The sequence below is a fragment of the Schistocerca serialis genome, chromosome 3 (genome assembly GCF_023864345.2).
Source record: "Schistocerca serialis cubense isolate TAMUIC-IGC-003099 chromosome 3, iqSchSeri2.2, whole genome shotgun sequence".
NCBI lineage: Eukaryota > Metazoa > Arthropoda > Insecta > Orthoptera > Acrididae > Schistocerca > Schistocerca serialis.
This window is the reverse complement of record NC_064640.1, coordinates 71,320,929-71,330,762: the sequence shown is the minus strand read 5'-3', so window position 1 is coordinate 71,330,762 and position 9,834 is coordinate 71,320,929.

Here is a 9,834-nt window from a genome sequence, read left to right as displayed (position 1 = left end):
TTTTGTCTGTATGCGAGAGATAGACATACACGTGTACGACGTAGACTTGGTGAGCGCCTATTCCAGTGTGCATCCGCATGCAACACACAGGTCCCATCCCAGATGTGGGGGTCCATCAGTTACAACTCGTGGTCACATATGGTTTTCCTGCAGGGTAAAGTAATCAGTACCTGCTACATTGCACAGACTGTTGTTCCCGTGGTACTGCCATTCCTTCGACAGGAAAGTGATGTGCCTTTTCAGCACAACAATGCACGTCCAAATACGGCTGCGGAGATGTATAGTGCTCTTCGTGGTGTGCAAGAAATGCCCTGGGCACCAAGATCACCAGATCTCTCTCCAATCGAACACGTATGGTACATGACGAAGCGGAAACCTACCCGTTCTCAAGGGATTACAAGAACCATTGCAGAATCGCAACAAAAGGCATAAGATATTTGGGACAATCTCTTAGGTTGTTCGCAGATGATGCTGTAATTTACCGTCTAGTAAGGTCATCCGAAGACCAGTATCAGTTGCAAAGCGATTTAGAAAAGATTGCTGTATGGTGTGGCAGATGGCAGTTGACGCTAAATAACGAAAAGTGTGAGGTGATCCACATGAGTTCCAAAAGAAATCCGTTGGAATTCGATTACTCGATAAATAGTACAATTCTCAAGGCTGTCAATTCAACTAAGTACCTGGGTGTAAAAATTACGAACAACTTCAGTTGGAAAGACCACACAGATAATATTGTGGGGAAGGCGAGCCAAAGGTTGCGTATCATTGGCAGGACACTTAGAAGATGCAACAAGTCCACTAAAGAGACAGCTTACACTACACTCGTTCGTCCTCTGTTAGAATATTGCTGCGCGGTGTGGGATTCTTACCAGGTGGGATTGACGGAGGACATCGAAAGGGTGCAAAAAAGGGCAGCTCGTTTTGTATTATCACGTAGTAGGGGAGAGAGAGTGGCAGATATAATACGCGAGTTGGGATGGAAGTCATTAAAGCAAAGACGTTTTTCGTCGCGGCGAGATCTATTTACGAAATTTCGGTCACCAACGTTCTCTTCCGAATGCGAAAATATTTTGTTGAGCCCAACCTACATAGGTAGGAATGATCATCAAAATAAAATAAGAGAAATCAGAGCTCGAACAGAAAGGTTTAGGTGTTCGTTTTTCCCGCGCGCTGTTCGGGAGTGGAATGGTAGGAAGATAGTATGATTGTGGTTCGATGAACCCTCTGCCAAACACTTAAATGTGAATTGCAGAGTAATCATGTAGCTGTAGATGTATTACAAAATCCCATTCGGATCCTTTATGAGCGTTTGCATGCGAGAATACACGCTTGTAACGCCGTCAGAGGAGGTGCACTGTGTAGTGATGGGACTCTTCGGGCACCATTTCATGTGACTTCTGTCCTTCATTTGGTCTGAATTTACTATCATGCATTTCTACAAAGATGAACTACCTATCACCTCACCTGATAAAAAACGCCCATGTTCTTGAGACTCTTGCATTTTTTTTTTTTCGGCGTTGTAGCTTCAGCTTTGTTCAAGTGGAAGTAGATCCGTAAGTTCAACAATTTCTGGCAATTCCAGATCCATTTGTTTCAGGAGCTTTGGTCTGATGACACCTAGTGTGTAAGTCAGTAAAATCACACGAAACACGTTGGGCTGTTGGACAATTCCGATTTCTTTGCTTTCTGCACCTGGTTATTGAGTGCCTTTTACTGATAATTTTTCACAAAATATATGTGTCTTTGTTACAATGAGGTTAAGTTTATCTGTGATTTTCTGGCTATAACTGCTTATTTAAGCAAAATGGGTCTGATAAGGCAGCCTTTTTTTATAACGCTGTTCTTTTAATTAGCTCTGGTGCTTGCATTTTTCACAAATTGACATATTTCTTCTCGTAATCAATGGATAAGAAATGTGTGTTCTCAAGTTGTAATTTAAGTTTTACCTGAAACGTTTCTGCTGCATCTTTATGTACATCTGTACTATCATTTTCTAAAAAACAAAAAAAAAAAAAGGGGAATAGAAAGTTAAGCTACAGTGTACAGTGGGCAAAGTATAGTTCACTTCGCTAGTGAATAAACTCTGTAATCATACTTTAATATTTTCTGAAAAGATTTATATATTTCATATGAACTAGATAAGAAAAGGACATTTTCCATGGCAATGCACAGTTTTTGACGAACTTTCGTTTAAAGTGAATGAAAATGCCGTGTTAATTATGGCGTCATGGTACACATATTCCACTGTAACAATTTTCTATTCGCGCTGTTGACATGGTAAGAAACACTTAGCTCTCACGCGGTAGTAATTTATATTTGTCCTTGTAGCGCGAGAATGTTTCTCTTAGTGCAAGTTACATAATTAGCTAAGAGTGAGTGAGTAAACTTGCCTTATTTACATATTCATATCCGCGCGGTAAGACCTGAACTGACACCTCTTGATTATAAGCGCAGCGTCTTTGCCATCACTGCTAACCGGACCTGCAACTCCATTTAATTATATTAACTGAGCGTTTCGTCAGCGCTTGGCAAAACATGATTATTTTAAAAATCATTTTTTTTCCTGGCGACTAGATACTTCACCCGATTAAATGACGTTTACTTATTGCATTTTCCTTTCCCCTTAAAGCACGTTTTCCTTATATTTATCTTGAGACCCTATTGACATTAAATGCGAGAGTGTCTAATGCGACATATTCGTGGAATTATGAGCTGGATTTAAAATTGTTAGTTTTATATGTGTGTGAGGTTGTCTGGATAACATTACCAATCTTTCTTATTACTGCGGAAACACATTTTTTCTGCACCGATTTTCCTAAAACTCAGTGCACACCTATTTTCAATATTCAGTTCGGTTTAGTTTATTGTCATATATTGTAGTGTTGTAATTTTGCGTCTAATGTGTTATTTTGGTTTTTTGTCCGAAGTTTAGTTCGATGCATGTCTCCATGCTACTCTATCCTGTGCAAGCTTCTCCAAATACTGCTTTACGCTAGGTATATAAAAGCATTATCAGTAACAAAAGTTATTAATACCTTATAAGGGAAAAGCAGAATAATACTGAATAAACTTCGAACTAAATTACTACCTAAATATTTGACAAATAAACGGTTACTGACTTCATTAGAAATACTTGATATTTGCAAAGTCTGTAATTATATTTACAATTAGACCTACTACTTCACGGATCCCCTCCGTATTTGCTTGCTGATAATGCTCGAATGTACAATTACTCATGTGGATGGTCATTTCTATGCCACAGACAAAACCTTATAATTTTTGTTTGTGTTACATACTGAAATCAACCACAACTTAATTTACTCTTACGAGAAGAGTCTGTCTCATTACACACTGACGGACATAAACTTGCTTTAAATACTCGCTGTAACGGTCGTGAAGGCTAGATTGGATGTGGTGAGTTAATGTTAGTCAAGAATGCCTTTAAGGCGACAAAGACGGCATTATCAGCACCTCACTGGGTTTAAACTAGGTTGCGTAATAGAGCTACGAGAAGGGGGATGTTCCTTCCGCGATATTGCGGGAAGACTTGGCAGTAATGTAGCCACTGAACATGACCCCTACCAGCGGTGGGTCACGATAATGTAGCATCACAAGAAGACCGGGCTCTGGATGGCCACGTGGCACTACCAAGAGGGAAGACCGTTGTGTTTGGCGTATAGCTCTGGCGCATCGTCCTGCATCTGCAACAGCAATTTAAGCAGCAGTTGGCATCACAGCGACGCAACGAACTGTCACAAATTGGTTACTTCAAGGACAGTGTCGCGTCCCAAGCGTGGGTATTGCGAGGGATTGGTTCAAATGGCTCTGAGCACTATGGAACTCAACTTCTGAGGTCATTAGTCCCCTAGAACTTAGAACTACTTAAACTTAACTAACCTAAGGATATCACACACATCCATGCCCGAGGCAGGATTCGAACCTGCGACCGTAGCGGTCTCGCGGTTCCAGACTGCAGCGCCTAGAACCGCATGGCCACTTCGGCCGGCAACGAGGGATTGGGAGTATGCGTACGGAACGATTTGAAGTGGAATGATCATATAAAATTAATTGTTGGTAAGGTGGGTGCCAGGTTGAGATTCATTGGGAGAGTCCTTAAAAAACGTAGTACATCAACAAAGGAGGTGGCTTACAAAACACTCGTTCGACCTATACTTCCTATACTTGATTATTGCTCATCAGTGTGGGATCCGTACCAGGTCGGGTTGACAGAGGAGATAGAGGAGATGCAAAGAAGAGCGGCGCGTTTCGTCACAGGGTTATTTGGTAAGCGTGATACCGTTACGGAGATGTTTAGCAAACTCGAGTGGCAGATTCTGCAAGAGAAGCGCTCTGCATCGCGGTGTAGCTTGCTGCCCAGGTATCGAGAGGGTGCGTTTGTGGATGAGGTATCGAATATATTGCTTCTCCCTACTTATACCTCCCGAGGAGATCACGAATGTAAAATTAGAGAGATTCGAGCGCGCACGGAGTCTTTCCGGCAGTTGTTCTTCCCGCGAACCATACGCGACTGGAACAGGAAAGGGAGGTAATGACAGTGGCACGTAAAGTGCTCTCCGCCACACACCGTTGGGTGGCTTGCGGAGTATAAATGTAGATGTAGATGTAGATTGAGCGACACGGTTCGTGAAAGGGATTTAGCCGGTTGACCTTAGTGAGAGGGAGACTTTTTGATCTGGCTAAGATGTGGAAATCTCCGGTGTGAAGGTACGAGGCTAGGAAGCTGGTAGAATTAAAGACTTGCTAACTTTAACAAATTGCAGATTATTCCGAATAATTACAGCTCACCCTAACTGCGTGGTGATTGCATTCTCAGGAAGGCCAAGTCTAATACAGAGACGGTGACTGATTCCACCGTTCCGACTGCCTACTAGAAGCTCTGCAATATTTCCTAGCGCCCTACGTCACAGTCCCGCGGCTACGCCCTTACGCTCTTCAGCGACTATCTCCGCCTGCCTGCCTACAGCCCGTTCCTCAGCCCAAGTCGGCTGCGTTGTCACGCTCACCACCGTCAAGGCAAGAAGGCAGAGCGGCGTGCTCTCGAGTTTTGTTAGCGTTCCCCCTTCGATCCCGCCAGCGCTTGGCATGACGTAGCGTCGAAGGCAACTTGTTCTTATTTGGTATCGTTAAAGTATTGTTGTTGTTATTGTTCTTCAGAGGCTGGGTGGAGGGATAGAGGCGCCTCTCCCTATATGGTCAAGCACTGCGTCCTGAGCCCTTCATTGGCTCCTCATGACGTAGTGCTGTCCCCACCAAGGGCCCTCTTTCCTTCTCGCTCCACTCCCAGACCTCTCTCTCTAGCCAGGAATGATTTCTGTTGATACTCTTAATTGAATGCTTATCATGAGTCCCTACACAGACCTTCGTTCGTATCTGTTGGCTGTTTGCTTTCTTATCAAGCGCCGCTGCCCAACAGTTTGACTTCCACCTCGGCTGACCCTTCGGCCACGCCAGGCGTCCAGCGCTACAATTTTAACTCCTTCCTACGTACTATTCTCGGCGTACTGCCTGAAACGACTGTAATTAGACTTGGCTTGTTCCTGCGGTTACAACAACAGTTCCGAGCCAGACGCCCTGTAGCGCGCATTCCACTGACCCAATACCGCAACCATTTGACAGCAGTGTCAGGCGAGAGCTCACTGGAAGGAAGGGTGAAGGTCTGTTATGTTTTCTGATGATAGCTGGTTCTGCCTCGGTGCCTGTTATGGATGTGTGTTGGTTATAAGGAGGACAGTTGAGATCCTGCAACGAACCTGGCTGCGTGCTACACACACTGGACCTACGCCTCGAGTTACGGTTTGAGGTGCGATTTTTTACATCAGGAGCACTCTTGTGGTTATCCCACACACCTTGACTGTAAATTTGTACGTCAGTCTGGTGACTCGCCCTATTGTGCTGCCATCCGTGAAAAGCATCTAGGGGGAATTTTCCAACAGAATAACGCTCGTCCACATACCGCTGTTGTAACCCAACATGCTCCACAGAATGTCGATATGTTTGCTTTGGCGTGCTTGATCACCACATCTGTCTACAACCGAGAAAATATGGGACATCATCGATCGAAAACTCCGGCTTCATCCATAAACAACGTTAACCGTCTCTGCACTGACCTACCAAATGCAACAGTCGTGGAACGCCATCCCACAAACTGACATCCGGCGCCTGTACAGAACAATGCATGCACGTTTGCGTGCTTGCATGCAACATTCTGGCGGTTACGCCTGTTATCAATACACCAGCATTTCTCATTTGCAATGGGCCCGCATCTCGTGGTCGTGCGGTAGCGTTCTCGCTTCCCACGCTCGAGTTCCCGGGTTCGATTCCCGGCGGGGTCAGGGATTTTCTCTGCCTCGTGATGGCTGGGTGTTGTGTGCTGTCCTTAGGTTAGTTAGGTTTAAGTAGTTCTAAGTTCTAGGGGACTTATGACCACAGCAGTTGAGTCCCATAGTGCTCAGAGCCATTTGAACCATTTTTTTTCTCATTTGCAATGGCGTACTCAGAGCTTACATTAACCTGTGGTCTTACAATGTTAATCACTTAAATATGCTATCTCGACAAATATTCCCGAAATTTCGTTACACTACATTAATTAGGTGTTGGTGCAGCGATTTTTTCCGCCAGTGTATTTCTACTGCGGAAGTAACACTTACGAGCTTCTCATCAGAGTTCGTCTTTCACATTTGTTATTGGTTGATCTATGTTTAGAGTCCACTTGACCTTGATGACTGGAAGTGGCCAAGTTGCTTTTATTGATACACGGTTGGCAAAATACTAACTGCACCTTTCACAACTGTTTAAAAATTGTCTACATTCCTCCTCCTGGGAATAGGACAGCAGAGAAGTATGTGACGACGTCTGTTGCGTGATACCATCGAGGAGATAGCTTTAATATATCACGATACCCAGTGAGTTCTCAGCAGTTCTGTAACAGCGCCCAGATAATATATCACTTCCAGCCGTGCCACCGCTACAATTTTTCACTCAGTTATTATAATTTATAATCTGTCATAACTCCTGTTACTGAATTAGTGTAATTTATGACCCAAAAATACCTGCCAAGGATTGTTTCACCCCAAAATAGTTGTTTCAATTTCATTTATTTCGTGAACTGACTTGCGTTTCCCATCTGCACGTATGTCACATGTGTATACACAAGACATGTGTCTCTCGGTCTTTTTATACAGGGTGAGTCGCGTAAGACGTAACACTCCCGTTATTCCGGGGGCGATTGCACGTATCGGCATGCGGTTTTCGGCGAATCATAGCGGACTATTGGGCACATACGTTGGTACATGCACAATAATCACAACGTTTATATTGACCGAGATAATGAGGCAAGTACATATTTTTTTTAAATGGGGCGCTATACTTTTTTTACCATCATTCGAACGCTCTGGAAAAGACACGTATAGTGATGTAACGCATGTTGCTATTGTGATTCAAACTTTACTTAAAAGAGGGCGGATGAGGATTTACCTTCGTAGCGTAGGTCGTGCATGCTGCATAGAGCACGGCAACTCGGCCTGCGGGTCGCGCGAGGCGTGTTTAGTCTGCAGCCGCTTCCGACCGCCTCGACCTTCAACCGTACAATATTTCCCAGCGTCTTTTAAGCGAAGTTTGAATCACAATAGCAGCATGCGTTACATCACTATAGCGTCTTTTCCAGAGCGTTCGAATGATGGTAAAAAAGGTATAGCGTCCCACTTAAAAAATATGTACTTGCCTCTCTCGGTCAATATAATCGTTGTGATTATTGTGCATGTTCCAAAGTATGTGCCCCATAGTCGGCTATGATTCGCCGAACACCGCTTGTCGAAACGTGCAATCGACCCCGGAATAATGGGGGTGTTACGTCTTTCGCTTCTCACCCTGTATACATTTAAATGCAATGGTACTGCTTTGACTTTCTTCGTACATTTAATTGCAGTGGAACTGCCAATGCAATCGGGTTTTTGGATTCAAAGAATGGTTTGGAAATAACAACAGGTGTATAGGGTAACAAATTTTTATTCATTAATTCATTGTATATACTTTCCAGTCACATTAATGTTACGACATGCCAGAAGCCTAAATAACCACCTTTTGCAGTGAAGATCACTACGAGACGTACTAAAGTCAGTGAGGTAATGACAGGGGTGTGATGCCATGCCAGCTGCAGCACCGTGGCTAGCTGCACTAGGTTTCTCGGTTGAGGATCCATGAAACGAACAGTCTGAAGATGGTCCTCCCATGAATTCTCGATTGTATCTAAATCCATGGAGTTTGGTGTGCAGGGAAGTATGATAAACATATTCTGAATAATGCAAGTACACTGCGAGCTGCGTGACATGTTGCATTGTCCTGCTGATAGTTGCCATCGTGCCAAGGAAAAATAAACTGCATCTGAGGGTGAACATGGTCCCCAAGGATAGATAAATATTTGTGTTGATCCATCGTGCCTTCCAGAATGACGAGATAACCCAGTGAATGCCATGAAAATATTCCCCAGACTACAACGCTCCCTCTTCCGGCTCGGACCCTTTCGCCAATTGTTGTTTGAAATGGAAACCAAAGTGCACACCGAAACAGAAAATGGTCATTTTCACATTCCGTTCTCCGGTAGACTTTGCAATCCTCCACTTTTATACGATAATTTTCTTTTCTACAGCATAATCAATAAAGAGTGTAATTTCTTTGTAGACTGCATCCGTGTACATTTATGGATCTCTCTGTGCTGAAAAGCCCATTACATATCTTAAGACTGTACTGCTCACACATTTCTACCAGCCTCTCTCCATTATTATTCACAACATCCTCCCCAATATTGGCTGCAACCGTACTAGCGTCCTGCTTACCCACTCGTCCACTAAAACCTCCTAAAATATACAGCTCCTTCCTATTAGCCGGCCGAAGTGGCCGTGCGGTTCTAGGCGCTGCAGTCTGGAACCGCGAGACCGCTACGGTCGTAGGTTCGAATCCTGCCTCGGGCATGGGTGTGTGTGATGTTCTTAGGTTAGTTAGGTTTAACTAGTTCTAAGTTCTAGGGGACTAATGACCTCAGAAGTTGAGTCCCAGAGTGCTCAGAGCCATTTGAACCAACCTATTCCTAACGCCATCTACGAGGTTTGTCCAATCATTAAAGAAATTATTCTTCTTAGCGTCAGTAGCATTATCTATGAGTGGATATGTTGCAGTGACCGCTACGTCCTATCTTTTTAGCTTTATACCTATGTACATCAGACAATAGTTCACACAGTATCATTTTTATAGCAGCGTTCCCACTTTTTAATAGAACTATGTGGTTCACTGGTTAGCACACTGCACTCGCATTCGGGAGGACGACGTTTCAAATCCGCGTCCTGCCTGCCTTCCAGATTTAAGTTTTCCGTGATTTCACTAAACCACTCCAGGAAAATGCCAGGATGGTTCCTTTGAAAGATTACGGCCGATTTTCCTTCCCCATCCTTGAAACATTCTGAGCTTGTGCTCCATCTCTAATGATCTCGATGTGGACGGGACGTTAAACTATAATCTTCCTTCTTTATTCCACATTTTATACACCGCAATACTGCACTCTAAATGTGGAATTAATCATATATTTCCTCTACTCCTATAACTTTTTTCTGTTAGTGCTATTACACGTACATTATTCCAATAGATTTCTTTGAATACTTCAGTTTTCTTAGTTGCAATGCCCTGAGCGTTACATGCACCAAAATTCTTATTCCGTTTTCGTTTACTTAGTCGATTCCGGTTCATAACGATCTGGTTCTGAGGGCATATACCTGGATTTTTTGAATGTTGAAGTTTTCCGAGTGATAGAAAGCAGGGCCATCA